Consider the following 16213-nt stretch of genomic DNA (forward strand, 5'->3'; position numbering starts at 1 on the left):
GAATAACAGCGGTAGTCTAGCAGGGAAATGAATTTGAACCATGTGCTTTGCTACCATGATTTAAAGAAAGTGAGCTTAACCAGGGGAGTAGAATCTTCAAATTAAGAGAGAGACGAAGGAGGATGAAGAACAAGGAGGGCCAGCACAGACCTGGAGGCCTGCAGTGGCATGAGACCTCTGGACGCCACACAGCCTGCACAGGGAGGCTCTTGGGGCATGGGGCATGAGTCCTTACTTCTCTTTCACATGACTACCAGCTCCCAAGATCCAGAATTCCACTATCACCATAAACAATTTCAAAAACTGCTGTGAATTAAACAGATTCCTTCAGTCTAGGCTGGGAACGTACCCACCACTTACAATGCTGAATCAACACAATAGACAGAAACTACTACTAGTAGATCTGAGTTCCAAATAACTGAGTTAGACTCTGGAACACAACCCAGTCTTGAGCTGGGGACCAAATGTACACACTGCCTGCCTCCAAAACAGAAATTTCACCTGGGCTCTTGCTCATTCACTTTCAGAGAAACACACAGTTCATAACCATCCTTTGAAGGTATGATATGTTATTTGTTCCACTTGATAAAAGTAATTCAGTCCACTGCACTCAAGACATTGTCATAATGCATAAAAAGATCAAACTAGCAGTCTTAGGGAGAAAAAAGAAGACTTCCAACTTATCTTTTCCTACAGTAGCACTGTAAAGCAACAGTGGCCCACAGAAGAGAGAGCCTGAAGGACAGTTACCCTATTTCTAAAACAGACAACGTGCATCTTATTAAATATCACCCCCAAAGAACTGTGGCCAGCCCTCATTGGCTCCAGCCTCTCTTTTGCTTGCCAAGAAAAACCAGGATGACAATGTTAAGCTAAAGATACTACTAACCACAAAATTAATTCACCACCTAGCTTCCAAAGTGACTAGTTTCCTAATAAATCCCCCTGCTTAACAGAGATGACAGCGCACGTTCACGTGTGTTCCTCAGTCCCTACTCCAGCCGCATTTGAGTTCTTATATTAACAAATCAGTCAATTCTTTAAGTTCCTAAGAACGAAAGGAATTAGAATCTTTAACTAGGAAAGAATGCTTGACCATTATGAAAAGGAATTTAAGTATCTTTCCTGTGAAGTAAGCAAATAATGGTGATTAAACATTTGTCTTAAGGAAGGGGTGCTTGTGAACTTTGTCATGCACCCCTATGATATCAAGAGTGGAAGATACAGCCTGACGGCTTCACTCTCCTAACACTTCCTTTCCCATGTGTGTCTACTATGGTCTCTCATGAAAAATCTACAGCTTTGTTCATCCAGAATGAAGGCCTCAGCAGTTGTTGAGACATGGGGACACACACCCAGTTCCACAATGGAGCAAGAAAGACTCTTACACCAAACCACCATGTGACCAGACTTGCAGTCTGTCTTGGTCTCCCAAAGACAGAACAACCACATTGTGAAACAACAATCAACCTTTGCTAATCCTAAGTGGTTTTCATTATGTCTGTCACAATCTATATATTAATAGTTCAGTACTGGGCCTGTGTTGTCCCTGTCTAAACTTGGTGTTTTCAAATACAGACGGCCTACTAATGCCAATTTTTTTTGGCAAGATGCAATGCAAAGGCACCTTTGCAATAATAATTGGTCTTCCAAATACAAAAGCACTGCTTACTAGTGCTCAGATTATAAGATTGAGGAAATTTAAAAGGATCAATAAAATACTGTCAAGGAGCTTTACATTAAAAATAGAAATCAAGTTTACCAAAGGTTTATCCATGTATTTTCAAGTTTCCTAAAAATGCATCTAAAAATCCTCCTAAAAACCTGGACCAAACTTCACAGTTTAATACATGCACAACCTGAATATGTGGGAAAAAGCAACAACAACAACAACAACATAGGTACGTGCTACCAACTGTGGTGATTAACTGAAGAAAACCCTGTGAATAGGCTCGGTTTGCAGATCTGGCAAAAGAGCATGACGAAGGGTTAAGCGAATGGAACTGCTGCACTGGGTCAAAGACTAAGAAGGGAAAGCCATGTCAGGTTCACACTGTTAAATAAAAAATCCACACTATACTATAAATCCACACGACTAACTATAAAAATTAATTCATACTACACATGGAATGAGGTGGAGGTGGGGTGGGGGGGAAGAAAGGAAGGGGCAGTTAAGTTCCTGATCTTGGGTAAATCTGTTAAGCTCCTGCCACCAAAGTCCCCTCATCTGTAAAATGAGGAATAGACCAGCCCACAGTGCTTCCTGTTCTGGCTGTGATTCAGAGTCACCAGGGAACTCACGCCCAGGCAGCTGGATTCATAAAGGTCCACAGATGATCATCAAAGGCAGTCAAGAATGAGGACCTCTGTACCTGAGCAATAATCACCCAAATCTCCCAAAATAATATATCCTTTAAAAGATGGTGAGATACTGGTGCCAAATATAATCTATTATTCATAAATTTTTAAAAAGAAATGTAGATCATTGCCTGACCAAAGGGGAAAAAATATAACTGCCTTCCACATACAATGTATAGGCCTTCCTACTCCCATTTATAGTCTCTCTCACTCTGACCTTTGCATTATATTAATTACTCACTACTGCAGCAAACCAGAGGAACTGTGTTTTTGTTATTAATGTGAGATCCAAATGACAGGCCTAATTTAACATACCATAAAACTGCAGAGGCTCTTTTCCCACACAGGATGTTACACTTTATCACACTGTAACCAGAAGAGTATCTCAAGCACTGCAGTGCAATCTCCTTCAAATCCTAAAAAAAATTCATCTTTTGCCAGGAACTTTCCTTAAAATGGACAGATAGACACACAGAGAGAGAGACTGAATACACAGACCTGAATAGAGAAGACTGTCTGAATAGACATTTCCAATTCAGACAGATGCAAAAACACTGGAGGTGTTTTTAAGACCGCCTTCCCATCCTAAAATTAGACATTTTTTGCCCTCTTCAGTGACTCAACTTTGATTCAAAGTCTAAAATCCTCAGGTGGGAGTAGGAATCCATACCCTTAATAGCTAAATGTCAGATGTAAAATGTATTAAACTTACTCTCTTTACTTCTCTGCAGTTCCATTCATTAATAGACATTTAAGAGCGAAGAGAGGGAACAGGAATGTATTCAGTACCTACTCTGTATTAGGCACTTCATATAATTTTCCTTGCTTAATCTTGCCAATGACCCTGCAAGGTAAGCCTTTTGCATCTCCACACTACAGAGGAGGAAAGTGAAGCTCAGGGAGGTGAAGGAACTGGCAAAGTCACAGCTAGCAAGAAGTGGAGCCAAGAGTGAAGCCCAGCTCTATCTGGCCCTAAAGGCCTGCACCCTCACGGCCTCAGTTCCCCTAAATACGAAACTCTCTTAGAACGAGAACTACGGAAGGTACCCATAGTTCACTGTCCCTAATTAGACAAAAAAGTTGACATTTTTCTTTCTCTTCTGTACTACCTTGCCACAATCCAAGCTTTAACGAACACACAAAAAAGAAAAGGTATCCCAAAATGGCCAACTGGTTTCTCCTAATTCTCAGAAAGGTGCTAAGTGAATTTATTTATTTATTTATTTATTTATTTATTTATTTATTTATTTTTGAGACAGATTCTTTCTCTGTTGCCCAGGCTGGAGTGCAACTCTGTCGCCCAGGCTGGAGTGCGATGGCGCAGTCTAGGCTCACTGCAGCCTCTGCCTCCCAGGTTTCAAGCAATTCTCCTGCTTCAGCCTCCTGAGTAGCTGGAACTACAGGCGCATGCCACCACACCCGGCTAATTTTTGTATTTTTAGTAGAGACAGGTTGGCCATGTTGGCCAGGCTGGTCTCAAACCCCTGACCTTGTGATCTGCCCGCCTCAGCCTCCCAAAGTGCTGGGATTACAGGTGTGAGCCACCACGCCCGGCATGAAATATTTTTAATTAAAGTATTTTAAAAATGAACATAATCTGGGAGGCCAAGGGGGGTGGATTATGAGGTCAGGAGATCGAGACCATCCTGGCTAACAAGTGAAACCCGTCTCTACTAAAAAATACAAAAAAATTAGCTGGGCATAGTCGCGGGCACCTGTACTCCCAGCTACTCGGGAGGCTGAGGCAGGAGAATGGCTTGAACCCGGGAGGCGGAGCTTGCAGTGAGCTGAGATCGTGCCACTGCACTCCAGCACTCTAGCCTGGGTGACAGAGCGAGACTCCGTCTCAAAAAAAAAAAAAAAAAAGAACATAAGAACACAAAATATAACTAAAGAATACTAATTTGAGTCAGACACTCCAAGAGAGGAAAGCATGAACAAAAGAATGAAGAGGCTGGGCATGGTGAATCACACCTATAATCCTAGCACTTTCGGAGGCTAAGGTAGGAGACTTGCTTGAGCCCAGGAGTTCAAGACCAGCCTGTATAACATAGTGAGACCCCATCTCTACAAAACATTAAAAAAAAAAAAAATGAATGAAAAGAAAGTACACACCCTTAAAATCCAATTTACAACCATTCTCATGAGTGTGATGGGGTAGTTCCAGTACTAACTGACCAAATGCTATCAGGGTCGGCCTGTATGCATTTGGTGTGATTACATCGTGTTCGCTGGCCATCTACCCTACTGAGAAGACTGTGCGCCAGTCATTACTGTTCATCGGGGGAAAGAACCTGGACGAGAATGTTCTGCCATTGGGGAAATGTTTTAAACACTCAGTTTAATATTTGAGCACTTTTTGGTAAGAGCTGGACTTGGATGCCAGAAAGGCAAAAGGGAGTTACCCCATTCATGTTATTTTAACATAGGCAATAAAGACATTCATGATAATCAGAGAAACCCACTGACCTCAGGATCTTTCCAGTTAACTTCAATAAATAATCATTCATTCAGCGAATATCCAGTAGGCACTAATGACCAAGCTGTGAACAAGAGAATCTCAGTCTGCCTTCCATGTGAATTGGTCTATTGCATTCTGCCTTGTATGGAAAGGCACCTTTCAGACTATAAGCTCAAATTCAGGTCCAGTTCTTTGTAGCAAACAGTCCTGATGAATGTACAACACATGAGGGCAGGGACAAATGTCTGCCTGTGAGATGAGGGAGTTTTCATGGAGGAAAAACCTCATGACCCATGTCCCAAAGGACAAGTGGGATTCTAGAAGTAGAAAGGGGATGAAGTAATAAGTTCATCACAAGATTTGAAAGCTGGGATGTTTCAGGGAGTGACACTAGAGATGAAGACATGGGAAGCGGAATAGTGAGAAATAAAGCAGGCTGAAATCAGAGCCCACCTTACTCCACACCTCATTAAGAAGTCTGGACTTTATTTTGTGGGTAAAGGTGAGGTCACCAGAGGATGTGAACAGGTGAATGGCATGTTCCCTCATTAATCCTTTTTGATCTATAGCATACCTTAAAATATATTAATTCAAACCTTTCCCCAGTCCTTTCACATCTGGGTTTCAACTTACATAACCAAAATATTGATGAGGGTGTGGTTTAAGGTCTAATTTCTAACTAGTAAGACCCCACTATGCATAAATTGGAACTCATCAAAATTTAAAATGTTTGTTCCTAAAAAGGGGCACCATCAAGAAAATGAAAGCACATGTCAGAATCCAAGAAAATTTTTGCAAATCATACAGCTGATAAGGCACTTGAATCTAGAATACATGAACAACTTTTATAACACCAATAAAAAGACAACCCATTAAAAAACGGGCAGAGCATCTGAATGGACATTTCTCCAAAGATTACACATACAAATGTTCACCAACCACATGAAAAGATGCTCAACATCATTGGCCATTAGGAAAACATAGATGGCTAGACTCAAAAAGTCAGAGAGTAACAAGTGTTGGCAAGAATGTGGAGAATTTAGAACCTTCATATACTCTTGGTGAATATCGTAAAATGGTGCAGCTGCTTTGGAGAAATCTGGCCATTCCTCCAAAAGTTACATATAGAGTTACCATACAACCCATCGATTACATTCCTAGGTAAATACTCAGGAGAAATGAAAACGTATGTTCACAGCATTATTCATAATAGCCAAAAAGGGAAAACACCCAAATGTTCATCAACTGATGAATGGAAAAACAAAATACAGCATATCCAAATGGCATATTATTTGACCATTAAAAAAAAAAGAATGAAGTACTATACAATACTACCACATATATAAACCTTGAAAATATGCTAAATAAGGGCAAGACACAAAAGACCACATAGTGTATGATTCCATTTATATGAAACGGGAGGACTTCTAAGGGGTATGGGGTTTCTTTTTGGGGGGGATGAAAATGTCCTAAAATTGATTGTGGTGACAGCTGCACAACTCCGTGAATATACCAAAAACCACAGAACTGTACACTTTAAATGGGTGAACTGTACAGTATGTCTCCATGAAGCTGTCATAAAACAAAAAAAGTTCCATTCTGCACTCTAGAAATACAAAGTACTCAGAAAGGAGTACAGAATCTTGTTCACTCACTTTAAAGGATCTGAACTAGGGCAAAGAAACCCAGAGAGATTCTATTACTTAACATTCTAGGTACTAGGTCATACTGAAATATTCATGAAGAATTCTATGTTTTAATACAGAAAAGGTATCTTAAGTTTAAAAAGACATACAAGTGTCAGAAAAGAGTTCTCATAATTCAAGGAGACAATAACACAGAGAAGTCATAAACGGAAAACAAGCTTAAGAGGTTTTATCACTTGAAAATGCAAGTAGCTCTCAAATTTATTATTGCCCCACCCCTGGAAAAGAGGTCAAAGGTAAAACAGCCCAATTAATAATATGTTTCTAAAGTACCAGTTTGTGACAAATCAAAATATGAGAAATTAAAATTTTACCATCATAAAGAAGAGATTCGTCGACATACCCACTTATATAACTAAGAATTGATATTTATCCTTTTGAACATTCCATCTCATAGCCGTTAGAGTGAGACTCTTCCTCATGGTTGAAGCGGATCCCAGAAGTGACAGATAAATTAAACATAAAACTTTCATCAAAAAATCTAACAGTGCTTAAAAAAATGCTATTCACTGACACCGAATCTAATCCTATATATAAATAAGCATAAATGCTGATTAGCACAATCTGCAGGCAAAGTAACAAAGGATCATGAAAAAGTCAATATTGTGTGCAGTTATGTTTCATCGGTATGTATCTATTAAAATTCATCAGGCTTTAATGTACCTTCCACAAGTAATCAAAATAAATATGGATAAGATAGGTTCCATATTTGTCAAAAATGTGTGCTCCTGACGTTTATACCAAATCTTTGTCCAATCTTCAGTACACACGACTAACCTCCACCACAAAACACTGCACTTCAGGACCTAAGGTACAACACAATTCTCAGTTTTATTTCACTTTTTTGCCCTACTTATTTATGCGATTTCTCAGATCCAATGTTTACTATTATGCTTCGTAGCCAAACATTATGACTGTTAAACATACCTCCAAACCAAAAATATTAGTTTCCTTAAATCATCTGAAATGTATAGAACCAAACAGATTTTGCACATTTCTTCAGTTTTACAGGGAATGCAGAAAGTGAATTAATATTAAACAGATATCTATTTGCCTTCACAACTGAACAGACGGTACAAAGCAACTGCTTATACTTAATCATGTTTCTGTCTATTCCAGCAGGCCCTGGTGTCAGGAGAACGTTCTGCCAGATAAGGACAATGAGATGCATTATTATATAGAGTAACTAAGAGCCCTACAAGTACTGTTTTAGAATGTAATCCCAGGCAGTAAGGCTGCGGTAAGAGGGCCTAATATTTTGTGATAACTATTTCCAAAAGTAAATATATCCGCCACCCAGGACCAGTTTATTAAACGTACACTACATTCAATTCTTTTTAAATGTCTTATAGGAGGGAAAAGCCTTTGTATCTTACTATGCCGGGGGAAATGAACAACTTGCAATTTGCTTCGCACTCTGAATCCCACGTTTGCAACATGTAGAGCAAGCACTTTAGACACCACAAAACAAGGGCAGCCTACATTACGGCCAAATATAGGATGTGTTTCTAAACCGTGATGCAGTAAAGCCTACGATTCCTTTTCCAGCGTTCAAAATCCTTTGAACACTCCCAAAAAAGGATGGCAGGGCCAGCGCCTCCCTCCAAGAGGAAGCCCCTTTCTTCTCGGCTCTCACCGCAGCCTGCCACTTCCCCCAACACATTCAAATCATTTGAGAGACGGAGAGCTGGGGAGCGTGCGCCGGTGGGGACAGGCGGGAGAGCTCGGTTTCTGCATTCCCACCCTCCACGTCTGACCTCATCCTCAGTCATTTCGGCGCAGCGGGGCCCCACCTGCACCTCGCTCCTTTTTACTGCGTCCCTCTCCAGCTGCCCCGCTATTAGGGGAACACACCTCTGAATCGCCCAGTTCACTCGGACACCCTGGGCCCCCGATCCGACAGCCTTCCTTCTTCGTTCCTCCCCTTCCAACCCCCAGCCAGTCCCAGCCCTCTGCTCCCTTGGCCGGGCTCAGCCTCTTCCTAAGCCGCCCCCACCCACATTACTCCAGCTCCAGCTCTGCCCCGCCCTGCCTGACCCCCAACCGAGATCTACAGGGCCCAGAGCTGGTCTCGCACCCAAAGCCAGGAAACCCGCAGGCCAGGCGGCCGCCCTCGCCCCTCCTGAGGCAGGGCCCAGCTCGCCCCGGCCCCACGTGAGCCCGGCCCCTGCCCGCCCCCACCCACTCGTTCCCTGGGGCAGCCCAAACCCAGTCCCCAGGCCTGGAGCCCCCGGGCTCTGCGCCTCGCCCGAAGCAGCCCTTCCCTCCCAGCACCTCGCCCAAGCAGGCGATCCCTGACCCCTACAAGCCTTCCCTGGGCAGCCTCGTCCCACCTCGGCCCGCGGCTCCGCACCCGGCCAGGAGCGTTCCGGACCTCGAAAGCCTCCTCCCCACAGGGACCCTGCTTCACGCTCCCCACGCCACCTGGTTCGGTCCCCAACTCCCTTTCCCCGAGCCCCCGACAGCCCCCGGCCCTAACCCCTTGCAACCCAGCCCGTGAACCCGCGCCCCGCGCGCCCACCCAGCCCTGTCCCCTCCACCCAGCCCTGCCCCTCGCCCCGCCGGCTCCTGTCAGCCGGCGCAGGCACATGCTCAGAGGACAGGTCCGCCCGCCCGACTCGCTCTCAGGCTGCCCCGCCGGGCGCGCGCCGCTCACCCGGGCCGAGGTGCCTGAGGCGCCGCCGCCGAAGTCCCCGCTGCAAAGCCGGGCGAAGCCTCCAACCGCTGCCGCCTCCCGCCTGGCACTGAGCGCCGTGCGGGGGAGGGGCGCGGGCAGCCGCCACCGCCCCCGCCACCGCGCGTAGGCCCCGCCCCCGCGCCGCGCGGGGCCCAACCAGGGCTGCCGGGCCGCTGTGCGCCACGCCCACTTCCGGAGGGGAAGCCCGCTGCCCACCCCACGTTCCACGCCTCGCTACGCCCCCTCTGGTCGCGCCGAGGGATGCAGGCGGTGCCCAAGCGCACGCCCCGCTCTCCAGTCATCTGAGTGGTAGAGGGCCACGCCCACAGGCGCCACCGAGCCACGCCCACTGCTCAGACCCCAGAGCCGGGTTCTTAGAGCCCCGCCCACTGACCCGCTAGGCTCTGCAAGGCCACGTCCCCTGGCTCCTCAAAGATTCCCCCAGAGCCCCTCAATACAGGAACATTAGCTCCTCTGAGCCCCGCGCGTTGCCTATCCAAGTCCTTAAACCAGCCTCCTGGTTCCCTAAGCCCGGCTCCCCTCCCACTGCTTCAGAACTCGCCCAGCGGCCTCACAAAGCCCCGCCCCGTCTTCCAGAAGGCCCGCCCAAGGACCACAACCCTATTCCTAGCATCTCAAGCCCCGCCCACTACCGCATCTCAACGTTTAAACCTCAAGCCCCGCCCCGAATTCGCGAATCCACGCCTCTGGCTCCCGAGGCTCCGCCCTGGGTCCGTCACACCCTCCCACCACCTCCCCTGAGGACTGCCGACGTTCCAGCCCTCCCTGAACCGTCCATTGTCACATTCCTAGTGCAGAGTGGCCGCCCCTGGGCTGGGCCACACCCACGTAACCCCAAAGAGGGCCCGTGATTGACCCCATTTCGCAGGTGAGGGAATGGAAACTTAAGGGTTCCTCCCTTCCTTTCCTTGGCCAGAGTCCCTTAATAACTCGGCGGCCCAGGCCTGAAAGTCGGAGCACGGGAATTTGAGCCTCAGCTCTGCGGCCGTAAGACTGTGTGACCTGGGACAGTTCTCTTACCTCTCTGGGCCTGAATTCCCTAATCTTTAGCATGAAGACGTTGTCCTGTTAATAGCCAAAGTCCCTTTCTGCAATACCAAGCTCTGAAATACCGCGATTTGAGGAAACAGAGCCTGGGGAACCGAATTGACTGAGGGGTAGGGCTATTTACTTCCCAAAGCAAGGCATCTTTGCCATTCACAGAGGGATTTTTTTTATTTTAAGCGTCAGCCTCAGAAACGTGTGTTATTTAAATCAAGCTCGACCTGAACTAAGACAGCTATCACAGCAAATTACTTATCCTCTCTAAGGGTCAGTTTCTTTATCTGTAAAATGGGGATAATGACAGCCCCTCCCTCACAGGGTTCCATGAGATCATATTAGCAGCCATGATCATGGCATTACTTTTTGCCATTAAAAGGAATGGCAAAAACCGCGATTACTTTTGCACCAGGATAATAGTAATATACTTAGAAGGGTTCCTGGCTTGTGATAAACCCTCGACAGTACCTGTTGCTGCTGCTGCTGGGACTCAACAAAATGAAAGGATGGGTTTTATTTTGCCTTCAAGCAGCCACTCCTAATAGGAGGAATTCAGCACTCTTCCTGCAGTAAGATTTGCCACTCACTTTATTTAAATGAGATAAACGTGATAAAACACCTACTGCAGTGCCTGCCATATGGTGAGGCTCAAAAACAATTCACTTGCTTTTGTTTGTTTGTTTGAGACAGAGTCTTGCTCTGTCGCTCAGGCTGGAGTGCAGTGGGGCAGTCCACGGCTCACTGCAGCATGGACCTCCCGGGCTCAAGCAATCCTCCCACCTCAGCCTCCCACGTAGCTGAGACTACAGGCACGCGCCACCATGCCCAGCTAAATTTTTAACATTTTTTTTGTAGAGATGAAGTCCTGCTGTGTTGCCCAGGCTGACCTCAAACTCCTGAGCTCAAGAGATCCTCCCACCTCAGCCTCCCAAAGTGTTGGGATTACAGGCATGAGCCACTGTGCCCACAACTCAATAGTTTTGAACAATAAAAGTTGATTTTTTAAAATTCACTAGTTAATAAAACAGGGGCATTGATAGCAGTGAGTTCTGAGTGCTTTGGGGAAAATGAAGATTGGTAAAGTGCTTTGAGTTCCTTTTTTTTGAGACAGAGTCTCGCTCAGGCTGGAGTACAGTGGCGCAATCTCAGCTCACTGCAAGCTCTCTCTCCCAGGTTCACGCCATTCTCCTGCCTCAGCCTCCCGAGTAGCTGGGACTACAGGCACCCGCTACCACGCCTGGCTCATTTTTTGTATTTTTAGTAGAGATGGGGTTTCACCGTGTTAACCAGGTCTCGATCTCCTGACCTTGTAATCCACCCGCCTTGGCCTCCCAAAGTGCTGGGATTACAGGCGTGAGCCACCGCGCCTGGCCGAGTTCCAACTGGAAACCACCGAGTAAGCTAGCTTATTCTTTGGAAACAGATTATTGCTAACATTTATCCATCACTTACACATGCTAGGCACTATCTGAGTGCTTTATATGCAGAATCTTCTGAAATTGCTCAACAATCCTATGGCCACAGAAATAATTCTTTTTTTTTTTTCTTTTTGAGACGGGGTCTCACTCTTTTGCCCAGGCTGGAGAGCAGTGGCTCCATCTGGCTCACTGCAGCCTCGAACTGCCGGGCTCAAGCAATCCTTCCACCTCAGCCTTCCGAGTAGCTAAAACTACAGGTGCACACCACTTTGCTCACTAATATTTTTACTTTTTGTACAGATGGGGTCTTGTTTTGTTGCCCAGGCTAGTCTCAAATTCCTGGCCTCCCAAAGTGTTGAAATTACAAGCGTGAGCCACCACACCCAGCCCAGAAGGGATTCCTAATCCCCACCTATAAAGGTGAAGAAACTGAAGACTCAGAGAAGTTAAATTCCTTGTCCAAGTCACATGGCTTGAACCACGTAGAACCCACATCCATCTAAATGCAGAGCCTGCACTCTTAGCCAGTTAGTCATTACACTAAACTGCCTCTGTGGCAGCATGACAGAACAGAAAAACCGTGGACTTTGGATTCTGGCTGGTTTAGGTTTAAATTCAGGCTCCACCTATTACTCATTGTGTGATGTTTAGCAAGTCACTTCCCCTCTGAGCTGAGCCCTGTTCTCCTTGCCTATATATCACTGGGATCATGTAAACGCTTCAGGAAGTGGTTTTGAATATTCAGGAGTTTAGATTCAATGAATTCGGACATGGCAAAGCACCCAACACAGTGTCCAGCACAAAATAGGTGTTTTAAAACATGTTGATGTTTAAAAATCACAGGGTTCCAGCCAGGAGTGGTGGTTCACACCTGTAATCCCAGCGCTTGGGAGGCTGAGGCAGGTGGATTGCTTGAGGTCAGGAGTTCGAGACCAGCCTGGCCAACATGATGAAACCCCATCTCTACTAAAAATACAAAAATTAGCCAGGCATGGTGGCACATGTCTGTAATCCCAGCTACTTGGGAGGCTGAGGCAGAAGAATTGCTTGAACTCGACTTTGGAGGTAGAGGTTGCAGTGAGCCTAGATAGTGCCACTGCACTCCAGCCTGGGCGAGAGTGAGACTCTGAAAAAAAAAAAAGAAATAAATGAAAATAAAAAAATCTTGGAGTTCCGTGAGATCAGAGATAAATTATGAAATTAGAAGTGATGAAATGATAATGATGAAATTAGAATAATTCCCCCAGCCAGATGATACCGCCAGAAAGCAGCCATGGAATATGCTATGAAAGATCCCAAGGCCTTCATCTTCCGACTGCCTCTTTCAGTTCCTAGTTTGAGCCCTGCATTTGAGGAGGTGATTCTTGCACAGGAAGCACCCAATGCCAGAAGCAACGCCACCTCACTGTCACTCCATACCTACCCCAAATGTGGTCAGCTGAGAGCTGCTTACTTCCAGAAACAGGAAAACTGCATAACTCTGCTGGGAGAAAACCCCATCATCTCATTGTTCTTGAACCTACAGCAATTGCTTTGTGGGCCTGAAAGAAACCTTGGCTTCACCTGGATCCAGGTCCAGGTGAGATGTTGGATTTAAGAGTTTTTTCCTGCTCTCAAAAGCTGGTGATTTCTAAAGTGGCCTAAGACAGGAGCTAGATGGAGAGGAATTTAATGATCAGGAAAAATAAGAATGATTCCAGACCCCACATGATATAGATGCCAGCTTATGTACGAAGAGGAAAGAACTGTGGGCCCAGCATCCAGAGGCTCCTTAGCAAATCATTTTTCTATTTTTTCTGAGTACCAAATGGGGACATTTGTTTTAGGTTGCTAGGGAAACCTAGAAGCTCAGTGAATTACCCTGTGGAAACATTAACAAATAATAATATTATTAAATAAATGAGACTGGAAGTCCCTAGAGTAATCTCAGTAGACAAGACCCCTAATTGAGCGATAGAAGACAACAAAATTTGAAGAGCACTAAAACTCACTCTACATTGATAAATCTTCATTTTCACTGCTTTGGGTACTTCTTTCTGCAAAATAGAAACTGGAAAAATACTGAATGATTGACCGGCTACAGACAAATGCCTTTTTTTAAATTAAAATTTTAATTTTGAGATAATTGTAGATTCACATACAAGTGTAAGAAATAATACAAAGAGGCCAGGCGTGGTGGCATGCGCCTGTAATGCCAGCTACTTGGGAGGCTGAGGCACAAGAATTGTTTGAACCTAGGAGGTGGAGGTTGCAGTGAGCCAAGATCACGCCACTGCATTCCAGCCTGGGTGACAGAGCGAGACTCTGTCTCATTAAAAAGAGAGAGAGAGAGAGGAGAGAGAGAGAGAGAGAGATCATGTGTGTGCCAGGTGCAGTGGCTCACGCCTGTAATCCTAGCACTTTGGGAGGCCAAGGCAAGTGGCTCGCTTGAGCTCAGAAGTTTGAGACCACTCTGGGCAACACAGTGAAACCCCATCTCTACAACAAATTTAGTGAAAAATAACAACAAAAAAGAGAGATCACATGTACCCTTTACGCAGTTTCCTCCAATGGTAACATCTTGTAAAACTATAGTACATTATAACCTGGATATTGACATTGATACAGTCAATGTCAATATAGATATTGAAAATATTTCCATCACCACAAGAATACCTCCTGTTACCTTTGATAGCCACACCCACTTCCACCTTCCATTCATCCCCTCCTTAAGCCCTGGCAACCACTCATCTGTTCTACATTTCTATAATTTTGTCATTTCAAGAATGTCATGTAAATGGAATCATATAGTATGTAACCTTTTAGAATTGACTCTTTTCACTCTGCATAAATCTCTGGAGATGCATCCAGGTTGCTGCATGTGTGAGTAGTTTTTTCCTTATTATTACTGAGTAGTGTTCCATGGTACAGATGCACCATGGTTTAAATATTCACCCATTGAAGGACATATTGTTTGACCTATTCACCCATTGAAGGACACAGGTTGGAGCTATTATGAATAAAGCTGGTATAAACGTTATAAACATTCATGTGCAGCTTTTTGTGTGAATGTATGTCTTCATTGCTCTATGAAAAGTTCCCAGGAGTCCAATTGCTGTGTTATGTGGTAGTCGTATGTTCAGTATTTTAAGAAACTGTTCCCCAGAATGGTTGATCCATTTTACATCCCCACCTACCAGCAATCTATAAGTGCCAGCTTCTTTACATCTTTGTCAGCATTTGGTGTTGTCACTATATTTTACTTTAGCCATTCTGATAGATATAGAGTAATACCTCATTGTGGTTTTAATTTACATTTTCCTGTTGGCTAATAATGTTCAAAATCTTTTCATGTTCTTATTTGCTATTTATTTATTTTTTTAATTTAATTTAATTTTTTTTTCTGAGACAGAGTCTCACTCTGTCACCCAGGCTGGAGTGCAGTGACATAATCTCAGCTCACTGCAATCTCTGCCTCTCAGGTTCAAGTGATTCTCCTGCCTAAGCCTCCCGAGCAGCTGAGATTACAAGCACTTGCCACCATGCCCAGCTAATTTTTGTATTTTTAGTACAGATGAAGTTTCACCATGTTGGCCAGGCTGGTCTTGAACTTCTGACCTCAAGCAATACACCCGCCTTGGCCTCCCAAAGTGCTGGGATTACAGGTGTGATCCACCACACCTGGCTCTTATTTGCTATTTATATGTCTCTTCATGTCTTGCTAATTTTCTTTTCTTTCTTTTCTTTTTTTTTTTTTTGACAGGGTCTCACTCTATCACCCAGGCTAAAGTACAGTGGCATGATCATAGCTCACTGCAGCCTTGAACTCCTGGGCTCAAGTGATCCTTCTGCCTCAGCTTCCCCAGTAGCTGGGACTACAGGCACACACCACTACATCAGTTAATTTTTAAATTATATTTTGTGGAGACGGGGGTCTCACTATGTTGCCAAGGCTGATCTCAAACTCTGGGCTAAGCAATCCTCCCACCTTGGCCTTCCAAAGTGCTGGGATTACAGGCATGAGCCACTGCACCCCACCAATAGCACTGTATTTTGTATTACAATGTCAATGAGTTCATGGCTAGTATATTGGAATACAATTAGTTTTTCTATGTTTACCTTATATCCCGGGGCCTTGTTGAACTCACCTTTTAGTTCTACAAACTGTTTTATAGATTCCTTGGGATTTCCTACAGAAACAATCAAGTCACCTGAAAATAGAGATGATTTTAATTTTTTTCTTTCCAATCTGCATGTCGCTTATGCCCATTTCTTGCCTTATTGCACTGGCTAGCAATTTTCTTTCTTTTTTTTTTTTTTAAATGGAGTCTGTCACCCAGGCTGGAGTGCAGTGGCATGATCTTAGCTCACTGCAACCTCTGCCTCCCAGGTTCAAATGATTCTCCTGCCTCAACCTCCCAAGTAGCTGAGATTACAGGCTTGTACCACCATGCCTAGCTAATTTTCGTATTTTTAGTAGAGATGGGGTTTCACCATGTTGGTCAGGTTGGTCTTGAACTCCCAACCTCAGGTGATCCACCCTCCTCAGCCT

General features: G+C 44.8%; 1 protein-coding gene across 1 annotated transcript in view; it reads right to left on the bottom strand.

Moving 5' to 3' along the window:
- Positions 1–9336, bottom strand: part of CORO1C (coronin 1C) — a 91764-nt gene extending 82428 nt beyond the window's left edge. Inside the window, exon 1 of the mRNA XM_030821325.1 lies at positions 9182–9336. The gene's annotated coding sequence lies outside the window, so the exon portion shown is untranslated. The remainder of the gene's footprint in view (positions 1–9181) is intronic.
- Between the last annotated feature and the right edge of the window lie 6877 nt (positions 9337–16213).

The sequence above is a fragment of the Nomascus leucogenys genome, chromosome 10, assembly GCF_006542625.1.
Source record: "Nomascus leucogenys isolate Asia chromosome 10, Asia_NLE_v1, whole genome shotgun sequence".
Classification (NCBI taxonomy): Eukaryota; Metazoa; Chordata; class Mammalia; order Primates; family Hylobatidae; genus Nomascus; species Nomascus leucogenys.